At 42.0% G+C, this 13,340-nt stretch overlaps 1 long non-coding RNA gene across 1 annotated transcript in view; it reads left to right on the top strand.

Annotated features, from left to right (window-relative positions):
* The window catches only part of LOC123504173, a 100,540-nt gene extending 90,705 nt beyond the window's left edge, over positions 1-9,835 (top strand). Inside the window, exons 4-5 of the long non-coding RNA XR_006674733.1 lie at positions 488-630; positions 9,553-9,835. This is a non-coding gene — a long non-coding RNA (uncharacterized LOC123504173). The remainder of the gene's footprint in view (positions 1-487; positions 631-9,552) is intronic.
* The last annotated feature ends 3,505 nt before the right edge of the window (positions 9,836-13,340 follow it).

The following is a 13,340-nucleotide window of genomic DNA, read 5'->3' as shown; positions in this document are numbered from 1 at the left end:
TTTCAGTCCTAGTTTCTTGTATATTTGTAGTCTCTTGTTTGCCTTCATCGTTGCACAGAGAATAGGGAGCTAGGAATTCCAGGCTGTGTGGTGGTGACTCCATGCTGGGCGTTCTAAAAAGTGCTATACGTTGTGGACTGGCTACCGGATCGCATTGATAACTTAAGAACTGCAGAACCTTAGTCTAGTCTCTTTGAATTGGAGTTCTGCAGATTCCTCTCCACTTCTCTCTCTCTTTCTCTCTCTCTTAGTTTCAGTTCTTTTTTAATATTTTCTATCTGCCATGTTGAGAAAGAATGTCTTCGCTGAACTGCATCTTGAGGGGATATTGTAACCTCTCTCTCTCTCTCTCTCTCTCTCTCTCTCTCTCTCTCTCTCTCAGCAGATAAAGACGTCCAATTCACTCCCGCCGCTGCCAGATGGAGGCCGAAGGAGCTCCGCCTTAAAAATTACCCAGGATAATAATGGAGGCTCTTTTCTCTTGCAGGTGCGGCGGAGGTAGGCCTAGAAGTGAGTAATGGGCAGGTGTCGCCTCTTAATTCTGGTCATCTGTTAGCTAGGGCCACACCACCACCGTTGCCAATCGTTCGGGTGATGCAGCGGCCCTACCTGGTAATGCTGTGTGACGTGGTAAGGTACTTGTTCTTGTTGACTCGTTCATTGTGTGTGTGTGTGTGTGTGTGTGTGTGTGTGTGTGTGTGTGTGTGTGTGTGTGTGTGTGTGTGTGTGACCGCGTGAAATGTTCGTGCTTGCGTGGGTTCGTGCGTGAATTACTTCATATCCGAGAGAGAGAGAGAGAGAGAGAGAGAGAGAGAGAGAGAGAGAGAGAGAGAGAGAGAGAGAAACATACCATTACTTGTACCTAGCGGTTAACAAAATGATACCAGAAAAACCCTGAAACAGAGACATGAAAGGAAGTCCCGCTGAGAAATATCCGGCGCTGTCGTGACCAAAGAAATTCACTTACTCAGAACTACTAATACCCTCCTCCTACCACCACCACCACCACCACCATCACCACCACCACCACCACCACCACCACCACCACCACCACCACCACCACCACCACCACCACCACCACTACTACTACTACCACTACTACTACTACTACTACTACTACTACTATATTGCTGCTGAAAGTTGAGGTTAGGGTAGCAAATATTATTAAAGAGACTGTCATATTTACACTTCCTTTGCATTAAGATTGACGAGGAGGAGGAGGAGGAGGAGGAGGAAGAAGAAGAAGAAGAAGAAGAAGAAGAAGAAGAAAAAAAGAAGAGGAGGAGAAGGAGGATGAAAATAATGATGACGACGAAGGGTAGGAACCAGAATAACAACAACAACAACAACAACAACAACAACAACAACAACAACAACAACAACAACAACAACAACAACAACAACAACAACAACACAACGTGAAAAGGATCTTGCTAGGAAAAGTATGAAGGAATGAAGAAAAGTAGTGAAATGATATTGTTGGATAAAGAGAAGGAAATAATGAGGAAGGAGGTTATTTCTTTTACACACACACACACACACACACACACTCTCTCTCTCTCTCTCTCTCTCTCTCTCTCTCTCTCTCTCTCTCTCTCTCTCTCTCTCTCTCTCTCACCCCAGATGACTCCTTTCATTACGACATTCTTCCCCACGATTATCACTTCCTCACACTCTTCCCTTCCTCCTCCTCCTCCTCCTCCTCCTCCTCCTCCTTCCTTTCCCTCCCTGGCAATAACTTCTTCCTCATCTTATCTCACCCCCGACCTCGAGAGAGAGAGAGAGAGAGAGAGAGAGAGAGAGAGAGAGAGAGAGAGAGAGAGAGAGAGAGAGAGAGAGAGAGAGAGAGAGAGAGAGAGAGAGAGAGAGAGAGAGAGAGAGAGGAGGGACTTCCCGTGAAAATTATAGGTTTGTGTATAATCTTCTAAAAACAATTTGATCCCTATCTTTCTTTTTCATTATGTCTCACTATTTTTGAGGTAATTGGTGTCTTCCTTCGCCTCTGCCTAAATTCTTATTCTGTTTCCTTCTCGTGTTGTTATTATTGTTGTCGTTGTTATTGCTGTTGTTATTATTGTTATTAATTCCATTCATTACGTGTGTGTGTGTGTGTGTGTGTGTGTGTGTGTGTGTGTGTGTGTGTGTGTGTGTGTGTGTGTGTGTGTGTGTGTGTGTGTGTGTTTGGGGTCCTTTTGTAAGGTTTTCAATATTTTGCTCATGTCCTTTCGTTTTGATTTGTTTTTCATTGCTGTTCTTGCTGTTATCGTCGTTGTTATTGTTGTGTTTGTTAATTTTCATCATCATCATCATCATCATCATCTTCTTCTTTTTCTTCTTCTTCTTCTTCTTCTTCTTCTTCTTATTATTATTATTATTATTATTATTATATTATTATTATTATCATAACAGTTATTATCACTGGTAGTAGTAGTAGTAGTAATAGTAGTAGTAACTAATAATAGAAGTAGGAGAAACACCACCAGCAGTACCTGTATTTATCATCATTAACAACTACATTCTTTTTGCCCATTTCAGGTGTTTTACTTCTTTTTCATTTATTTGTCCATTTATGTATAGTAATGACATCACTTCCTGCAACATTTTCTTTCCATTTTCTCTTATCATCAAATATAACCCATTATTATTTCAGGGACAGAGAGAGAGAGAGAGAGAGAGAGAGAGAGAGAGAGAGAGAGAGAGAGAGAGAGAGAGAGAGAGTAAGAAAATTAGCTTGTCGTGACTTCAGTTGCATTCGTCAGAACGCGATCGTGACTCAGGTGACTTCCGCACATCGCCGCAGCTTCCTGTTGCTCACGCACACACACACACACACACACACACACACACACACACACACACACACACACACACACACACACACACACACACACACACACACACACACGTGGCTCGTTAGTTCAGCGGTAACGTTCTCCGCTGTGTAACTTTGTGGGGTGAAGTCTCCTGGGGCGCTCACGACGCTAAGGGTTTTCCACTGATGAGCCCGAGCAGTGACTGAGAGTCCTTGAGTAAGAGAAAGACGGGCAAGTGTGCGTCACGTGTAGCGTCTCTCGTATTAGGAATATCAGAGCATTAGGAAATAAATGAAGCTAACCAAGAAGCGGTGTACGTTGCAGCAATCCCTGTATGAAGCATGTCTACCTGGTTCTATCTACACATTGGTTTAGTCTTATTCCGGGCGCTACAAATATGAATAGTTGTGGTCTTGTCCCTTTAGAAGAGAGGAATCTTTGTTTAACTGTGGGCCGCCGTGGTGCAGTGGAACCATGCGTGCTTTGGGGTCCGAGGGGTCTCCAAGCGCACGGGTACGAATCCTGTCCACAGTCCGAGTGTAGGTTGGGCTTCCTCACTCAGGGTAACGGCTTCCTAGCGGGTGGGCTTTGAGATAGGAGGTACCCCAAAAAGGTATCCCCTTTAGCCCATAAATTCCCGTGAAAAACCCACATGGTATAAAAAAAAAAGAAACTATCACTAGAATCACAAAAATAACCTCTTTAAAACCTAAATATTGTCCAATAAACGTAACTTATTTAGAAAGTAGGCAAGACAAAAAAATACTGAAACACTTGGAAACACAGCCCTGGAACAATGTATAGACCACAATGTATAGACCACCACCAAATCATTCCGAAACCTTCCCAAATCCTCTACGAACACTCCAAACTCCTGGGCCCTCTAAAATACGCTTCAGAACTCGAAGGAAGAGATACGACATCGAGAATCTGACTGGGGCATGTAACAATTAACTCGCCGCAGGACACACTGCCTCCCATTACCATACTTTACCCATCGACAGCTGGCTGGCCTCCATTGGTGCACCGTAAGGCAAAGGAAGGCAGGCAGACTGGGGGATCCGTGGTAGGTGGGTAGGGGAGGGTGAGTAAGAAGGGAAGGAGAAGGAGGAGGAGGAGGAGGAATGGAGAATGCCTGCCACTGGGCCTAAGAGAGAGAGAGAGAGAGAGAGAGAGAGAGAGAGAGAGAGAGAGAGAGAGAGAGAGTGGTGGGGGAGTATGTATCCTTCTTGTTCATCAATTATCTTTGTTATCCAAAAAAAAAAATATGTTACAGGAGTTTCTCTTCGAAAAATAAAGGAAAAACAAACAGAAGAAAACAAACTATGAATGAAGTATAGAGGAGGAAGAAAAAGAAGAAGAAGAGGAAGAAGAAGAAGGAGAAGAAGAAGAAGAAGAAGAAGAAGAAGAAGAAGAAGGACAAAAGCAGAAAAGAAAAAGAAGAATCACAGAAACAAGAAAAAAAGGAAAATAAAAAGAAATACAAGGAACAGAGAGAGAGAGAGAGAGAGAGAGAGAGAGAGAGAGAGAGAGCGGCGTACCTCTGCAATGGTTCGCGGGGTTGTTAGGGAAGTGGCCGATGGGAGAAAACGGGTGTGTAGTTCATTTTCAATTTGCCATCACAGTTTAAGGTCCGCCGCTGACAAGGCGCGAGGGACTAATACGACGGGGCGGCGCGGCGGGCGACTGACGAAGGCGTGGAGGGAGGACATGGGAGAATGGAGGAAAAATGCAAAGTGAGAGTAAATGGCAGGAGAGAAGGGGGGAGAATTTCAAGGTCAGAGAGAGAGAGAGAGAGAGAGAGAGAGAGAGAGAGAGAGAGAGAGAGAGGGTGGGTGCAGGCTTTCATTACTTAACGATTCCACGAAACTTTTGATCTTGTAGAATTTCAATACGTTTATGAGAAAGATATGTAAATAATCTTGCCGCAGTGTTATTATTTGAAAGCCAGTGCAGAGATTGGAAAAAGAAAAGGAACAGGAATAAGAAGTAAGGAAAACAGAAGAAGAAAAAGAAGATAAAGAAAAAGAAGAAGAAGAAGAAGAAGAAAAACAAGAAAAAGAAGAAGAAGAAGAAGAGAAAGAAAAGAAGAAGAAGAAGAAGAAAACAAGAAAAAGAAGAAGAAGAAGAAGAAAAGGAAGAATAAGAAGAAAAAGAAGAACAGCAAGAACAAGAAGAAGAAGGACTAGAAGGACAAGAAAAAAAAAGAAAAAGAGAAAAAGGAGAAGAAAAAACAACAACAACAACAACAACAACAACAACAACATTAACAACAATAACAACAACAACAACAACAACGCTTCATTTTCCTAGAAATAGACAAAAAAAAAAAAACTTCCTCATTGAAGCAACAAAATTAACAAAAAAGAAAAAGAAAAAAAAAAACTAGAACAAAACTAACCATTTTCTTGCCACTAAAGACAAATATAACTGCTGACTGAAGAAGAAAAGAAAAGCAATGAAAAAAAAGACAAACCTAAAAAGAAATGAAGAAAAAAAAAACAATCTTAAACATAATCTAACTTTACACTAAACAAAAGCAATTTCTTATTAAAAAAGGAAGAAAAATGAAAAGAAATTAAACTAAACAAGATAAACGAAAAACACATTCTGGTATCACTACAGACGAAAGAAATTCCTTAATAAAGCAGAACACTCAAAAAAAAAAAAATAAAAAGGAGTAAAGCGTACGTACTGAGGGACCTTGCAGCGTGTTAGTGTCTATAAAGGGAACTCTGAGTGACCTTCTTACATACTGCTGTCACGCTCTTCCCAGGGAGTGTCTCTGTGATAAGAAATTCCTGCCCCTTTGAGTCTGCACGCTAAAGCAACAGATCCTTAAATACACGTGATCTAATCGTTGCCTTAGACGAGGAGGAGAAGAAGAAGGAAGAGGAGGAGGAGGAGGAGGAGGAGGAGGACGAGATGAAAATGAAAATGTAGTAGTGTAGAAGGAAAACGATGGAAGACTTAACTATATTGTCTGCCATACAATAACAATAAAAAACAATAGATCAAACAGGAGGAAGACCATGAAGAAATGTATTAGCACACAGAAGGAAGGAAAAGAGATGAAGATATAGTAGTAGTGGCGGAGAAAGACGAAAGAAGAGAAAACAGCAACATAATTTCCTACTACATTTGTGGAAGCAGCATACTATCCACCATACAGTGAGATGAATACCATAGCACACAGACGGAAGAAAAGAGATGAAGATGTAGTAGTGGAGAAGAAAAACGAAAAAAAAAAAAAACATAGCTTACTATTACATTTATGGAAGCTAGACTATCCACAACTATACAGGGAGGAAAACAAGATAGCACGGACGAAGGCTCCTCCCCACCGCTACTTTTACCTAAACCTGACACGAGAAGCAAGAAATACCATGTAAAAAAGCAGAAAAGTACAGGAAATCTTGACGGAATAGAGATGAGAACTACAAATCAGCAAAGCAGCGTTTCATAACTAACCCAGATCGAATTTTGATCGCAATATACCCCGATAACGGAGGAAGAGGAGCACGAGGAGGGCGAGCAGGACAAGGGGGAGGAGGACGTAGGGAGGGGAAGGATGTTGGGGCCGGCATGCTGGTATACGAGGAAGAGGAAGAGGAGGAGGTAACATTCAGTAGAAAAGAAAGGGATGGAAAAGCAATATCATGTAAGTGTAAGGAAAAATGTGGGGAAACCGAGAGAGAGAGAGAGAGAGAGAGAGAGAGAGAGAGAGAGAGAGAGAGAGAGAGAGAGAGAGAATCTTACAGGGGTAGGATGTAGAAGAGGCATTAGTAGAGAAGGAGGAGGAGGAGGAGGAGATGAAAGAGGAGGAGGAGGAGGATGAAGAGGAGGAGGAGGAGGAGGAGGAGGAGGAGGAGGAAAAAGAAGAGGAGGAGGAGGAGTGTTTGTGGGGAAGTTTTAAGGGGTCAGAGGTTAAGGAAGCAATGACCGTGAGAGAGAGAGAGAGAGAGAGAGAGAGAGAGAGAGAGAGAGAGAGAGAGAGAGAGAGACGTGGAATAGAGGACAAGATAGGTTAGAAAGAGAATGAGAGAGCAAATATTATATACTTTCCTACGTGTTTTCTCTCGGTCCACCTCACCAGCGCAAGATTTCAACAGCACTAATCTCACTCATTAATCCCATTCACTGCTAAACTCCGGAATTCTGCGACTGTTTTTTGCTTTTTCCTCCTTCCTGTGACTCGACCTCTTCCAAAAACCAAGGTCAAAGAGAAGGTAAATCATCGAAGTTAGTTATCATTTTTTTTATTTATTTTTTTATACCATATTTGTTTACATATTAATTATACTATATGTTAATTATATATATCAATTATTTCTTTACATATCCATTTCTGGCCAACCCTCTGATACAAGAGTTAGTCAGTACTTTCAATCATTCATACCTTTCACTAGTAAACTCTGGAACTCCCTGCCTACTTCTGTATTTCCATCTTCCTACGACTTGACTTCTTTTAAAACAATAGAACAAAAAATACACGTCAAGAAACTAGAATATGGGAAAACAACCTAGAGAGAGTGAGTGTTAAGAGGAACAAGTGAGAGGCGAGAAGCACAGAACCTCACATGACTGGGAACTTCTGGTTAAGAGAGAGGTGTCAAGACATTTGTCCCACTGTTTTGACTAATTCTTTCTAAACTTTTATGGAGACCGCAATTCCAGAGAGTCTTTTTTTCTAATATAATTTTCATGTCCTTTGCCAGTTCTCCCTCTTACATAAAAAAATATTCTAAATTTCATAGATTCTTTTTAGTAATAAATTGAGTTTGCATTTTTTCGTTACCTACGCAATGGGACTGGCAAATTAGTGAGTCTTTTTTTTTCTCTCTCGTTTTATATTGGACTTGGCCAGCTTTCCCTTCTTACATTAATATAGACTACAATTTTCTCATCATTTTCGAACCCAGTAACTTCAGATTGAGAAAAGAAAAAGCGACAAAACAGTGGGATTGAGCGTATCAGTTTACTCGACTTAAAACCACGACTTTCTCATCAATCGCCTTGTAGTTAGACTGAAAATAATGAGAGGTGTTTGTATGGCAGTCCTAGAAGTGGTGGGGACGAAAGGGGAAGAATGGTGAGTGTGTGGGTGAGAGTGATGGTGGATGGGGGGAAGGGTGGAAGGGTGTCATGTGCGGCTGATAGGGTGGGCGTGCAGAGGGCGGGTTAATGTGTGGTTAAGTACTATAGTGACGCGTGGGGAGAGGAGAGGATGGTGGCTAAGACAGACAGAGAGAGAGAGAGAGAGAGAGAGAGAGAGAGAGAGAGAGAGAGAGAGAGAGAGAGAGAGAGAGAGAGAGAGAGGATATTATGTCATTCCTCTTTATGATCACGCAGATGTCACTCAGCCATAACTACTACTGCTACTACTACTACTACTACTACTACTACTACTACTACTACTACTACTACTACTACTACTACTACTACTACTACTACTACTACTACTACTACTACCACCACCTAGGCGACAATAGGTTGGCTTTCCCTGTCCTCTGAGCACAAGTGGCCGCTGGTAAACCACTGACCTCAACTGCTTAATGCCTCACCATCGTCCTATTGTACTCCTGAGTGCCTTCCTCCTCCTCCTCCTCCTCCTCCTCCTCCTCCTCCTCCTCCTCCTCCTCCTCCTCCTCCTCCTTCTCTAATTTTCTCTACCTATTCTCCTTTTCTTTCTCTTTTTATGCTGTTTGACTCCTCTTCTGTTCTCGTCTTCCCTATCGTCGTCTTCGTCCTCCTCCTCCTCCTCCTCCTCCTCCAATCTTCGTCTATTCTACTCCTCATTTTTCTTTCCTGTATTTTAGTTATTTTAGTGTCTGATTATTTTTCTCCTCCTCCTCCTCCTCCTCCTCCTCCTCCTCCTCCTCTCCTGAAACTCTCTAGTATCTGTAAATTTCCCATCTTGTTGCCGAGTGTCTTCCATTTATCCACATATATGACTTTCGAACGTAAATCCCAGTAAATGAAAATATGAAAACAAAATACTATCGAATGAAAATTAAAGGGGATATGGCAAAATATGAAACAAACTGGCTTTTTTTAATTTTTTTGGAGATGAAATTACTGGCTAACAAAGAAGATGAGGTCACTTAAGATAAAAAAAATAAAACAAACTGGCTTTTTATTTTTTTTAGAGATGAAATTACTGGCTAACAAAGAAGATGAGGTCACTTATCGTCACTATTACTAGTACTTATCACTTTTTACTTCTATGAAACCTTAACAGCGTGATTTGTTTTGTGTTTTCGTTCTAAATGTGTATGATGATGATGATGATGATGATGATGATGATGAGGATGAGGATGATGAGGATTCCATATTGGATCTACGGTTATGCACTGGTTATTTAGGTTTTGATACGTATACTATTATCATTTTCTCTTCTTGTTCATCCTACTGTTAGTCCTTTTCATTTCTCCTTTCTTTTACCTTCTCCTTACTCTTGTCAGCTTCTATTTCTGCCCCTTCATGTTTCATCTCACTCTGAAACACTAACACATAAAGTAAAGAAAAGAAGGCAAGGAAAGAATAATGAAAGAAACCAATAGGCAGCAAAATCTCGTCACAACAGACACACATCCTCACAATTTCAGTCATTCATTCAGTCAATCAGTCGATGAATCAGTTAATTAGTCAGTCAGTTCAACAAAACATGCATCCACTCAATCATTCAGTTACTCACTTACTCACTCCCTTACCTACTCACTCCCTCACTTCCTCACAGCTCGCCCGCACCCTTGAAAGAAGCAATGATCAGGCGGAGTGGCGCTAAGGAGTGGCCAAGGGTCGAGCAAGCGAGCGGAGGCGGGCAGGGCGGAATTCGAGGTCCGACCCCGCCTGCCGTCCATCACTCCAGCGGTTGCGTGCGGCCGTCAGGGAAGAATGGGCGGCGGTGGAGGGTGTCACAACGGCGCAGGAGAGGCAGAAGGAGGGAAAAGTAGGGATAGAAGGAATGAAGAAAGGGAATTATAGTAGAAGCAAGAGAAAGAAGGAAAAATAGGAATAGAAGGAGGAAATAGGAGAAAAGATTACGGAAAGAAATAGAAAAGGGAAAAATGTCAGCAATAAGATGAGGAAGAGAAGAACGTGGAAGAGGAGAAAAGGAGAAAAGACGTAAGAAAAGCAGGAATAGAAGGAGGAAGTAAAGGAGTAAATTGAAGGGCACAAAAGTAGTAAGGAGGAGGAAGAGGAAGAAGAGGAGAATATGAATAGGAAAAACACTACAGGAACACGGAAAGGAGAGAAAAGGGCAAAGACAATAATAGTAAAAAAAATAAATAAGAAGGAAGAAAAGTAGGAAGAATATTTGCAGAAGGACGAAATAAAGAAAAAATAGAAACTAACGTGTATATAAAGAAGAATTTCTGTGCATATGGTAAAAAAAAAAGAGGAGGAGGAGGAGGAGGAGGAGGAGGAGGAGGAGGAAGAGAAAGAGAAGATTGGAACGAGGCGAATGTGGGAAAGATGAAAATAAAAAAAAGAGAAGAGGAAAGACCATACTAAAAGGAGGAGGGGGAGGAAGAAGAAGAGGAGGAGGAGGAAGAGAGGGCGTTCAGATAAAATAAGAAGGACTGAAGAGGAGGAAGAGAACTGGGTAAACAGGTAGCTTACCCTCCAACACACACACACACACACACACACACACACACACACACACACACACACACACACACACACACACACACACACACACACACACACACACATACCACAACCCACCTTTGTTTACTGAGAGAGAGAGAGAGAGAGAGAGAGAGAGAGAGAGAGAGAGAATAGTGACTGCAATTATTCCTCAAAAAATCATGCAAACTCAAACTATTCGCAAGAAACTAAAATTTAAATCACTAATATACAAAAGGAAGATTTAATAGTTTCCTTATAAAATTAACTTAACCGTGAATGGACTAGACGTACTTTGTGTCATGCCTACAACTGCACAAGACTCTTTATTGCCTTTATCTCGTTTTGAATTAAAGAAAAAAATATGATAGGCAGGGACTAAATTTAATATGCGGCTATCATCAAACCTGTTGTCCAAAGTTTGCAAGTCTATCTTACCACAAAACCCTCGCCTCCTTTACAAACTAGAGAACATTTTAAGCAAAGGAATAAAATGTTAAAGTACTGAGGAACGCAATAAGGTGATAAGAAAAGATGATACGAAAATACAAAGGAATATAAGAGAAATGAATGTTCTGAGGCTAACTTTTCGAACCTGTTACTCAAGAGCTCGTGTCAAGACTCGTACCGGCGCGCCATTACATTACATTACACCGCCTCGTTTTTCCTCCTCCTTGCTTGAGCAGTTCCTTTCCACGCACCATAAAGGGACTTAGCACCGCCCCTCCCCTTACCACGGAGCCGCCAGGAACCTGTAGCGTGTATGCATCCCCTTAACAAGACCCATTTTGCCTCGCCCTCTCTTCCTCCGTCTCTCACCTCACCTGCCCAGCCTCGGTCCAATAAAAAACATACCTTCCTTTACAAATGAGCCAAGACTCGCCTCCTCACCACCCTTTCCCCTTCAGTAACCCTCTCCACGACACCCTTCGCTCCTTCGTGAAAAGACGGACACACTGCCAGTCCTTTCTACCTCACGTGATATACTGTACCTTTCCTTGCTCGCTGTTGTAACTGATTGATCCCCCTTTGCTTCCCCCGCGTTCCCAAGGTCTTAGCTCTCTCTCTCCTCAGAAAGAGACGATGATGAAAGAAGTAGCCGACTGTATAGCTTCTTATGTCCTCCCAGTCTCGGCGTGCCTTGATAGGAGAGGTGGTTTGTATGTACTCGAAATGTGGTTACCTATATCGGCCTGCGTTTTACTTCAAGGGTGAAAAGTGACAAGAGGGTTTGCACAGCTTTCCTTAACGTACATCCTGATATGTCTGAGTATTTCTTGATATTCTGGTGTCTTTCTAGAGTTTCTTAGTAAGTGATTTGCGATATTTGCCTGTTTTTTAAGAGTGTTTGCGTGAGTCTGGCATTATCTAAGAGAAGAGTCAGTAGGAAAATATCCATTAAAACACGACTGATCATCTCTGTGGCCTTTGAAATTAATCCTTATGATAACCAAGATGTTTAAGAATGCTGGCTGTAAGCTGCAAGTGGGGGTGGTGGAAGTGATAGTGGTGGTGATGGTGGTGGTGAAGTGGTGGTGATGGTGGTGGTGAGGTGGATAGCATTTTCTATGACTTTTTTTAGGAGTGCCCCATAAATAAGGTGATTTCTAAGGCTTTTATATGTCATATTTTTTGCCTCTCCTGACTTGCTAGCCTTCCTTCACACATACACATGAAAATAGAATAAAACATGACATAAAAAGACGACAAGATCCTCATAAAATCAGTCGGCAGTAATGCTTATACGAAGTGGTAGTGTGGATACATTTTCTCTTCATATTTCTTGGAGTGTGACTTCAGCAAGATCTTTATTTCGTATTTCTTTATTTCCTTTTTATCCTTTAGTTACTCTTCTATGTACACTTACACACACACATACACACATGCCCAACCACCCAAACACACACATACACGTACATACACACGAACGAAGAAATATATATAATCTCTTTTTACTTCCTCGTGTTGGTCTCCCTTCCTTTAATCAACGTTTGGCTTCCTGAAACACGAGATTAAGCACGTTCTCTTGCATGGTACGAGCTGCTGCATTTAACTTTGATCTCTCCGTCACAGCGTTTATTCCATTCCGTCTCGTCATCTCCGTAAAAGCGACGGGATAGTCTTATCTCTTCCATCAGCGCTTTATCAAATTTGTCTTCTCATCTAAGTAAAAGCGGCGAGGTAAAAGCTTATCTAATCCATCACTGTCTTATCAATATCATCTTTTCATTACTACAAAAGCGACAGGGATAAAAATATGAAGACTTCCCGCGTTTTCACCTTCGTTTTGGATTTATTTTTGCAATTCACTGGATGAAATGAGGACGTCGTTGTGAAGAGAGTGGACAGTAACTTCCTGATGTGGCATTGCTAAAGTAACTCAAGGAAAGCAATATGTTTTAATAGGTTTTTGACATCAGATAGCGGGCCAGCCAAGTCCTTAACTCGCCTGGGGTATTTCTCGTGTGGCCTCCCTCGTGCGATACAATTAACTCAAGGGGTAAGCAGAATGTCAGGTTAACACAACTCAGTGGACGAAATATCAACCTTTTTTTACTTTTCTTATCTATCTTCGTTGTTTTCTTTCAATGAGAAAACAGATTCGAGATTAAAAGTAATGGTCTATATATCTACGACATCTCTCTCTCTCTCTCTCTCTCTCTCTCTCTCTCTCTCTGGGTGGGCCGCCTATTCCCTCCGTCTGTCCCTTCCCTTTTAACTTCTTTAGCTGCTGTTCTTCTTGGCTTGGAGTAAATAACAGCCACTCCCTTGGTCCCGTGTGCCCTCCGCCGCGCCCGCCACACACGCGCCCCCTGCAGGTGAGCCGCAGGAGGGCGGGGACCATAAAATCGTGGCCGAGCAGCGCCATAACTCACTGCGGTAGGCAGCGTC

Source organism: Portunus trituberculatus, chromosome 15, assembly GCF_017591435.1.
Source record: "Portunus trituberculatus isolate SZX2019 chromosome 15, ASM1759143v1, whole genome shotgun sequence".
Taxonomy (NCBI): domain Eukaryota; kingdom Metazoa; phylum Arthropoda; class Malacostraca; order Decapoda; family Portunidae; genus Portunus; species Portunus trituberculatus.
Note: the sequence above shows the minus strand (reverse complement) of the source record. Positions and strands in the feature narration are given on the sequence as shown.